Source organism: Carassius carassius, chromosome 41 (assembly GCF_963082965.1).
Source record: "Carassius carassius chromosome 41, fCarCar2.1, whole genome shotgun sequence".
NCBI lineage: Eukaryota > Metazoa > Chordata > Actinopteri > Cypriniformes > Cyprinidae > Carassius > Carassius carassius.
Genome location: NC_081795.1, coordinates 19,521,091 through 19,531,950, shown reverse-complemented (window position 1 = coordinate 19,531,950; position 10,860 = coordinate 19,521,091). Strand labels below are relative to the sequence as shown.

Genomic DNA, 10,860 nt, shown 5'->3' with positions numbered 1-10,860 from the left:
AGTCACTGTCTCCATCCTCAGGAGGTGCCCGAAGTTCTTCTTCCACTGCCTGAAAAAATTAAACATTATATTTACCAATCACTTCAACGACTTTTTAATTACTTTTAACTCCACTTTGTTTATAAGTACCGGTACTAAGTAAATAAATCAAAACAGTTATGTTATTCTAGAGAATAGAGAGAGAGAGAGAGCTCTCATTGAATAAAACAACTTACAGGTGTTGCGACCAACTTGGCACGGCGAGGTGCATGTTTGAGGGTTTCCCCTATACATGTATCAATTTCCTTTTCTGTGTGTTTCGGAAATTGTTTGGCACAAGCACCTAGAAGAGAAAAAAAAATGTAACAAAATAAATGTGAAAAGTCTCAGGGCTCAAAACTGTGCTGAAAAGTTTTTACAAGAACAATAGTCACAGCTCCACCGAACAAAAATTGAAAAAAGAGACACTTAAACATTTAAAATGGACCATTATTATGACGTTATTGTTATACATTTTTAAATATGTAGACTAGGCTATTATAGGTATTATTATAGTTTGGATTATTTTATATTTTTATTTTATATTTGTTATAATACCCCATTAGTCCTAATAGATGCGATTTCATCTATTTCTGTAGTACTTTTATAAAGAACACCGCTTTTTCACATAACGCAGTGAAGCAGCCCTGCACAAGAGAATAATTGATTCTATAATAAGAACTGATTCAGCACCATCGCCTCGGACAGCACCAGGGAACGGCGCGATGTGGAAATAATATTGCTGATGACGCAATTGCCCTGCTCCCTCCAAAATGGATACAAATGCATATTCTACAAGGGGGTTAAAATAATCTAAATAAATATATGACGATTATCACTATTGACATAAAATGTGAAAATAAGTTAAAAGTGTTACGCCATATTACAGTAGGCAGTTATGACATGCAAAATATGAATTTTTATTTAAGCGTTGAGCATTATAAACAATCAGACACGAATCTGATGAGCTCATGATGCAATAACCAATCATATGAGTTTAGATAAGAGTTAAGAAAAAAACTGCTGGTTTGCGGGAGTTTTTGCCGCGTTCACGCCAGTGCGGCTCACCTCAGACAGAGACAGACACAATCTGGATTTCACTGAATTCACTCGTGGAAAACTGTATATGTAAGTGAGATATTAATTTATAATCCTATTGTTTTTTTCATGCTACTAAAATAACGACTTGATTTTGTAATCGGAAAAACGAATTAACTAATTCATAAATGGGTCTTGTAATAGTCTACAATAATTTGTATTTGTAATATTTCAAATGTTTTTGTGTTTTCGTGAAATTAAATATAAGCATAGGCCTATATGGTGTAGTTTACAGCTAGAGTCCTGCACGGGTTTGGGTACCTGTAGGTTTTTGCTCAAACGGATGAAAAATATCCACCTGTGTCGGATACGGGTGCAGGTCGAGTCGGACACGGGGGAAACATGGGTTTAAAACAATCACATGCAAACGTAATGCATATTTTTAGGAACACATCTACAAAAATATGCCTGTATTTCAAGTTGATAAAATAATTTTTAATAAAACAATTTAAAATCCATATCAGTTTATTTGTGTCCACGCGCCACGCCCTCCCAGGAATCTATAACGTTACCTATACTTCCACTTTTAAAAATTCATCATAACCGCGCGCGCAATCTGCTTGCAGTCGTCGAGATGGATTCTGAGGAGTTTAAGAAAAGAATAGCTAGTGGAGGAGTTTGTAAAGTTGTCGACAATACGTCATCAAAAATCAAGTCCAATATGTGGGAGAAATTTGGAGTTAACTGAAGAAAATATTGTGAACGGCTTATTTGCTGCATGCATTGTCGTGTTCGGAAATGTGGAACTTCATTGCTGAGGAAGCACAGATAACTGGTTAAGTGAGGAAGCTCATTAAATAACTACATATTCATATTTTCTCACAATATATTGTCACCTATATCACAATGCATCTGTTATTTTCTTATTTTTTAAATTCTCATATTTACATTTACATTTATTTGTTTAGTTTATTTTAATAAAGTTTTGACATCCAAAAGTACACTTTATGAGCAATATGAATAAGTGAATAAGTAAAACTAAAACAATATGAAACATTTATGATTATTAGTGATGAAAACAGTTGTGCTTCTTCACATTTTTGTGTTTTTCAGGGTTATTTGATGAATGAAAGAAAAAAAAGCAGCATTTATTTGAAATGTAAATCTTAACTCTCTTTTCTGGCCAATTTAATGCATCCTTGCTGAATAAAATGATTTTTTTTTTACTTGTTTTTTTTCGTTTAGAAGTCAAAAACGAGAAAACAAATTATTCGAAGGTACAGGGACAGTACAGACATTTTTCTGTTTATCATTTGCTCTTTAAAAAGTTGCATGATGAAGTGAAAAGAAGAGAGAAGTTTTGAAAAGCATACTTAAAACAATATGGTGGAGGGCTGTCCCAATGAAGGTCAGTTTTCCTTTTCGGCCTTTCAGGCTGTAATTTGACCAGGCCTCATTGGTGGCTATTTTCCGAAGGATTCTCCTCACAGCGTCTCCAATGTTGCTACCTCCCATCAGGCTCAAAAACTGTATCTATGCAACATATAAAGATAAATAAAGCAAATGTTAGTATTGCAATGCCACATGGAGCAGGGTAACTGCTGACACACAAGCAAATGCGAGAGGTGTATGTATTTAATTCTGATAATTTAGCCTACATGCACACAGATCTACATTTTGAACTTAAAAATGTCACTTTTGTGACAAAAAGGTTACTGACCCCTGTGCTATATCAACATACCATTCTTTTTTTCCCTTCTGGGCCCTCAAGTTTTAATAGGTAAGCTTGCAGCTCCTGCAATGTTTTGCAGGGCCTCTCAATGGTCTCCTGTGGTGGTGTTGTGATGGTTGCCGGACCAGGACGATTCTGTTGAATAGCCTGGATCAGACGCTCAATAGAATTGGAAATATCTGTTGACATTCTCTCAATTGCGAGGAGCATCCGCTGCTCAGATTGTTCGATGAGATGCTGGAAATCTGAAAAATTTAGATGGGTGAGATGATGATGATGGAAGGGGGGGTTCATCTTGACATTTAGTTATTTGCTTAGTATTCAGGCATATGTGTGGTACTTCAAGAAATAAAATATAGACATTGGCATGACTGTATTACCAGATGCAATAGCTGGTCTAATTTGGATAGTAAGTCAAGTCAAGTCATCTTCATTTATATAGCACTTTTAACGATGCAGATTGTTTAAAAGCAGCTTTACAGAGATGAATGTATAATTTAAGGTAACAGAGATTGAGATTAGAAAATGCAGCCATAATCTTAATTTATTGAAGATTAAAAAAAAACATTTATCTTAACAAATGAATAGAATATCAACATTAAAAATGCATACCATGAAAAGTATTATTAGCTGAAAGATTTGGAAGGGATGGCTCATCTTCCTCAGGTGAGTGAGCTGTGATGTCAGTAGGTGGTTTGTCTAAAAACAGACATTGAAAGCATGGGATAAACTCAGTTCAGGGGAGTTGAGTACTTTTACACAAAATGCCATGACAAAAAATACCAACCTGCAACTCACACAATATAAGACACTCCAACCAAATTCAAAACATTTTTAAAATAGGATTTCCATTAGAAATTTGTTTGTACTGTATTTCACACAAAATAGCTTCTTCCCGTCAGCTGGCAATGCACTTATTTTGCCTGTTCACTAATTGACGCTGACGCACCACCATCAAATCAACACAACACAAGAAATTACACCAAAAGTTAAATCTGTTACTTACAACTTGGAGGCTTTGGGAGGCTTGATGGCTTCTGAGAGGATGTTGACATTTTTCTCCTTTTTTTGGTAGGAATCTCACATTCTCCTATTCATTCAGGATGAAACAGTTTATATATAGTTTAGTTTTATAGAGTAGTTTTCTCTGTAATCATGGCATGATTTTTATACAAAAACAGTGGACTAATGAATGACAAAAAGCAATCGCATATGTTTACCTTCACTCTCGGTCCAGTATTTTGATGGTACTTTTTTTTTCCCGCTCTTTTAGCACCTCTTCTTCTGTGTCCACGTTTGAACTTTCTACAGCTTTTTTGGCTCGTTCTCTGGCTGTCTTATAGTTGTCTAAGGACAGAGTAAATTTGAGTTGTCTTTTTTGTTTTTGTAATCATTTTACTGTGTAAAGGCAGTGTACTTTCATATGACTATATATTTATTCAGTTTTCTCACCAGTCTCGGAGAGTATTCTTATTTTGTGCCGCTTCCAGAGCTCCTTATCTGGCCTTTGGGAGGCCTTTGCCATGGCAGCAGCGTTTCTACGGGGCCAGTAGCAAATCAGAACCTAAAACATTTCAGGGAATATGTTATTTCTGGTATTACGTGTGTGTGTGTGTGTGTGTGTGTGTGTGTGTGTGTGTGTGTGTGTGTGTGTGTGTGTGTGTGTGTGTGCGCGCATGTACCCTTACCCCATTCACCTCCTCTACCCATAATGCAGGCGCCACAGCAATTGCATTTTCTTGTTCAAAAATAACTATGTAAAATCCAACCTACATTACAAACAGAAGAACAGACACTCCTTAGAAAAGACGGTCAATATTCAGTATATGAAATCTAAGTTAAGACATTAAAGCAATGACAGAAAAAAATAATACTAACTATGTACATATTTCCATATTTCATTAATCAATGTCATGAAGGAGAGAAAAGACAACTTTGCGGCCATGCCCATCCTCAAGGATCATTGCCCTTCCTTGCAAGTTTGCCTTGTCCAGGATCTCCATCTTTGATGGACCACATACATAGGCTCCATAGATCATCGAGTCACATGGCTCGTAAAGGTACGACGTTAAGTGCGAGAATACTCTACATAAGAGCTTTCCGGAGTTGGTCCTCTCCAGAACTTCACAGCAGGATGTTGGGCTAGCAATGTAAACATTATTAGGATGTTTCAATTGTATTGGTTTCTCTTCACTTGTTTGTATAGGAATCTGTGAACGTTCTTGGAGCCGTTTTGCTGCTTGGACTAGAACATGGTTTCCTGATCTAACCATCTTCTTCAGCTGGTGCATGTAGCTCTCAAATGCAAAGGCACTGCATTTGTCTAATGATCCATATGTGGTGGCATCAGCAGTGAGGTGAAGCAGTGAGTGCACATTGTACACTAGGAATTCTTTCCCATATATGTGCCGGCCTTGTTCTACAAAATATGTGAGGAGTTCATGGGCATACACATTGTGGGTTTGTGTTAAATGTGGAGACACTAATATACACAAAGCCACACTAAAGGCCATGAAATGACTGTATAGGGTTTCTGGCAGGATTCCCCGGAGAACAACTTTGCCAGTGTAGAGTATAAACTGCCTGAATTCAGTGGCCTTCCAACTCTCCAATTCCTCCAGACTGCGTGGCTTCCTGGCAAAAATATGGGGTATGTCATTTCTCAAGTTCCTTAGCCTCTGATTGACCTCCCTCAGCTGAGCCGGCGATAGCCGATGCCCCTAATTTGCCCTGTGACCATAGTAGGAGCATTTTTCTCATCACTCCCAGGCAGCACTGGTGCATGTAGTCAGCAGGGAAATACTTGATCATGTCAATTTGGAGATTGCTAAAAGGGGACACAGCATTTTCGTGATGATGTTCTGGCTGGTGTTGCTCTCTAAATGAGACATCGTTCCTCAAAGTGAGGTCATGCACTTGTTGGTAAGTGATGCGCCCCTCCCAGTTGCCTTTTTGGGTGCATTTGTCACAGCCATAGTAACCTGAGAATTGTTTGATGCACTTCAGCATGGCTTTTGCTGGTGCATCACAGGTAATGCATCTCAATCTTACATTGAGTGTTGTTTCTCCCCATGCAAAGCCATTCATTAGAATCATTTTCAGTTCATCTGATATGACTTTAATGAAGTCCAGTGATTTGGGCTTGGCCTCAGTGAGGGCAATGGTCAAAGGAAATGTGCTTGCTGGTTTTAGATGTACTGTGCAGAGTACAGGCCAGAACGATTTACCAGTGCTCTTAAAGAGTGGCAGTCCATCTACATTGAGGGAAATCTCAAGCTCAGTGATGTCTTTTGCATAATTGTAGGGATACCGATTCAAGCACATGATTAATTGTTCAGTCACTCCTAATTTAATGCATTCCACACCAGACACCATTTGGCTTTCAACAGGATCCGTTTTTAATAATGTTTTAGTAGTAGATGGCAGGTGTTTATGCCCGTGATTCCTGAGAATTTTGAGCAGTTTTTCTGCAGCATTGTGCTTGATATTATATTCATTGATCCACCTCTTTAACTCCTCTTCTAAATTTTCAGTGGGCATATCAATGTTGGCAGTATTCTGAAAAAACTCTCCATCCATGTCACTACTGGAATATTCAAGAACCATATTCTCTGTGTCTTCTGCCATTGTATGTTGTAGTGATGTGACTGCACTGATGTCAGTATTGACAAACAACATTTCATCGCTGTCACTATTAGATTCTCCAGTCATTGCATTTTTTAGGCCTGGGTTCCAGATTTGCATAGTGTCCCTGGGATTGTGTGCTTCATTGTTTAGCACAGTACTAGGACCAGCTGCGTTAATGTGCACATTTCTCATTTTCCGTTGTACCCTCTGCCATAGTCGTTTGTATTCTCTTTTCCTAGCTTCTGCAGGCATCCAGTTGTGTGACACAGCTATGTGTTTTTTTCTCTGCAAATGTGTACACGCATGTTATTTAAGTAAAAAACCTAAAGATCGTAAATTTTTAGGCAAATACAGTGATCTTTCACGCCACATTAAAAGGTGAAAAACATCTTGATATAACATTGAACTTATCACATTGCTGTGAAATCGATCCCTTTTCTGGCATGTCAGCAATATGCTGTAAATTTGAAAACCTTTTTTGCAAGACAAGCCTACCTTCTGAGATGACATCATGGTAATCTGTCTGTAAGGCAGGGTCTGGAAAGCACAGAAAAGAGACAAAGTGATTTGAAATCACATATACGTCGACGTGGGACAATTTTATTTACACTTGTTACTTCAAAGGATACAGATGATATTAGATACAATGCCTGAATTGTGAATTGCCTAACCGGTTGTGCATTAAAGTGTAATTTCAAAGTTACAAAAAATGCCGTGCACACATTTGCGTGAAATGGGGTCTCGCGCCCACTGTGATGACGGCACCGTCGCGCTCGTGCGGAGGTTGAGGGACGTGCGCGCGCGCTCACAGCCAAGCCTGTGAGAAGGCGCGTTAATTTTCTAATAAAGTATAATTTACAATAATGATATTAATTGTATTCATAATTTATTTTAAAGTAGCTAATGTTAACATGACAGACCCTAAAAAATTAATGAGCTTATCTGAAAAGGATAAGCTACTTCTTTAGACCAAATGACGTCACGTAAACATAACGGTATTTAACGACAAATAACGGCGATGACAGTGCGGACCAGTGGTATAAAGTTAAAGAAAAAGACGGAAAAAGAGTTTGTCTGAGTAAATGTGGTACATTTATTACTGGAAAAGACAGTCTGTCAATTTTATGACAATTTATTCAATTTCTTGTGGAAACGGCCGTTTTACCATGAGAAAATTTCGCTCAAAAGCTAACGTTACTGTCCTTATAATTCCATATTATTATTATTTATATCATGTAACGTACATTATATGTCATTTTGTTTTGTGTTTTTAATTTAAATAGAATGGTTAATTAGAAGAATTACCTCAGAGAAACTGACAGTTGGGATGTCCAGTTGGGATGTCCATTGAGTGAGTGAGGTGTGAGTAAGCTGTGTGTGAGCGCGATGGTCACAGACCCCAGCTTATATACCCGCTGCCAGATTTAGAATTTGTGACCTATATAGGTGTTAAACGTTTTTTATTTTATAAAAAAAAATATGTATATTTATATAATGATATATTGCGTTATAATACTAATAATTACGTTATATTATGTAATGGATAATGTGAAAAAATAATAATAAAGAAAATAATAAAGAAAATAGCCATTTCCGTCTTGATACCTGCGTCCATAGCAACACTTTGTTTTTCATGGTAACGGTGTGTTATACTTAGCAGCGCCTGTTATCAAGAAATAATACATTAGAATTCAAATATATAAATTAAATGAGTATAAATTAATATATATACATATAATTTAGTATTATTTACTAATAAATAATTCATATTATAATAATTGTAATTTAGTATTATTTTTACAATTTATTTAAAAATGTTTAAGTGCAAATAAACCCAATAGGTCATATTTCCCGGTTGTAAAATTGTCATGTTTTATTCGTCTTATAGATAGGCGAACATTTCTCATGAAAAATCGTTCATTATTGTAATGTATAAGATTATAAACGTCTTACCTGTTTCTTCTTCTCAGATGTGCAGAACCTCACTCATCCGATTGATTTTTTTCTTCATGGTAAAAAATAAATAAATTAGTCTTGTCCCAGAATGAGTTTCAAGCAGCTGCTTTCCTTTTGTATGTATATATATATTTATATATTTATTTATTTATTATTATTTTTTTTTTTTCATTACCTAGATACATATATTATAATTATACAACATACAAAAACCAGTGGCGGATACAGAACGTCATTAATAGGTGGGCCTGGTGAATATACAGAGGGGCCTTGGGTTTTTTAATCTTATACACCTGATTCCCGGGCTTTGTATTATAGAGCTTTCACACTGCGCGCGGATGCGGTCCGGCGATCCGTTCCATGTGCGGTGCAGTGCAGAGATCGTTTCCGCACCGAGTCTATTTCTGATGTGCTGCACGCGCTGAATTAAAGTGACAGGCTGACAGTGCATGGTTCGTGGTCAAAATGAACACAGATTGACATGAAAATATAATAATCTCACCATAAATGCGTTTAATTAAATAAAATATAGTAATCTCACCATAAATGCATTTAATTTATTTATACTCTTTTACACAGTCATCTTTTTTAACTTTAGGACCGGGGTAAAGCAAGGAAAAATAAAATTAACTTCAACAAGGCGACATAATGAACAACTCTCGTCTCATTCATGGTGGAGGTGAAAAAACAATTTCTTTGTGACATGCAATATTTATTGTATTAAAACTTAAATGCAAAAGAAAAGGCATGTTAGTCGGCTGTTTTTGTCAATTTTAAGATTTGAAATGTTTGCGATTTTAATATAAGTACTACATGGTTAAATATTTTACCACTTGTTTGAGCAACTTAATATATAAATCTATATAAGTAGCGCTGAATACGTTGTTTAAATTGTGTTAAAACGTCTATTAAAGAGTGTATATGTACAAAGAGAATCGCAATGCTGACAACCCTTTTTTTTTACTTTTTTAATAAAAGTTTCTGATAACTTCTGGATTTGAAATACAAATAGTGAGTATGTGTTTGTGGTAGCCTACAGTCGTGGATCAGTCACGCACTGCACACGGAGTATGTGTGTTTCACAGTCTAACAGTGTAACAAAGGTGTTACGCCACTTTTAAGTCAGTGCGCGCACGGAGAGTGTGTGGCCGGCCCGTGCAGAAAACAAATTCACAAGAGAACGAGCTGTGTTGCATGATAGCATCACTGGACTGACACGTGATATGCCGACAATATTTTTATTTTGTAGCTATTTTTCGTAGCTACTTTACTTAAATGTCCTCATGAAACTATTAAAATTAAATTATTTATTAATTTGTTATTATTAAAATTTAAAAAATTAATTGTTTTTATTAATCTGATTGGGTGGGCCACCAGTCAATCTGCCCACCCAGGCCCACCCATATATCCGCGCCTGACAAAAACTAGCCAAAACACATCTAACAGAACAAAAGTTTATTATTTATTTATACAACATTAACGGGCTTTTTATATTAACGAAATGTAATATTCATCTTTATAGAAGATACAGTACAATAGCCTACAACAATCTGCAAACTTCACATTCATAGCAGATTTAAAACAGTCCTTTTTGTTTTTACACAAATAAAAGCTTTAAATAATGTATTATTCTTATGACCAAAAATTGAGTATTTTAAGTTGTTTACACTGTTGACAGGAAAAAAATGCAAGCGACTGGCCGCTTCCATGCCCTGCAGTGGGCGCGCTCCCCACTCCGCACATAAAGAAAGGACGATGCACCAGCAGCAGTGGCTCACAGTTGAATTGGGCTGCAGCTCTCCCTTCTGAATACAGTCAGCCGCGGGTGTGGTAGTGCCTCACCAAAATATTCATTTTTAATATTTGTATAGAAATGTACAGTAGGCTATATAGACATTTATATAGAAAATAATAAATGGTAAATGTGTCGTAAGTTGTAAAGTGCGCTTAATAAATTCAAAATTAACGCACGACTTCGAAGCGGGTGCTATGAAACAGTGTCAGAGCTCCACAAAACTCCACAATTTTCCAATTTAAATGTGGTGAAAAATTTAACTGCATCACTTATGCATCGCTTATTTTCACGTTGCCTTGATCTATGACATTGTATTGTTTTGTATGTCAATTTGTTAATAAGGGATTTATGGACACATCAAGGATTTTAGATCTGTAGAGTAAAAGCCATAGTTTTTATTTTGAAGTAACAAATATCAAATCCTACCTACAAAATTAGCAGAGAGGACCTAATAAATTGGCTAGCATGTTAGTGTTATTATTTAACAAATAAGTTTAATACTTATTGTATTATTATTTAATATTTTCACAAATTAGATGTAGATTTAATACATCTTTGCGTTCATTAATTTGTCATATTTTTAACGTTGTTGTGTGACCATATAATAACCACATTGGGAACGTTATTATATGACCAACAGAGGACCATGCGAGAACGTTCTGTTAACATCCCGAATGTCCTCTTTGTAACGTTG

The 10,860-nt window shown here is 36.2% G+C and overlaps 1 long non-coding RNA gene across 3 annotated transcripts; it reads right to left on the bottom strand.

Moving 5' to 3' along the window:
- Positions 1-214: 214 nt before the first annotated feature.
- Positions 215-4,883, bottom strand: LOC132123306 (uncharacterized). 3 transcript variants are annotated; one of them, XR_009426494.1, is made up of 7 exons: positions 4,477-4,883; positions 4,241-4,352; positions 4,009-4,135; positions 3,795-3,878; positions 3,401-3,487; positions 2,430-2,589; positions 215-322 (listed from the first exon to the last, which is right to left on the bottom strand). It is a non-coding gene; the product is annotated as an uncharacterized LOC132123306 (long non-coding RNA). The 3 variants fall into 3 exon arrangements; XR_009426492.1 differs by lacking the exon at positions 215-322 and having other exon boundaries at positions 2,326-2,589; XR_009426493.1 differs by lacking the exons at positions 215-322; positions 2,430-2,589 and adding an exon at positions 2,851-3,033.
- Positions 4,884-10,860: the final 5,977 nt, after the last annotated feature.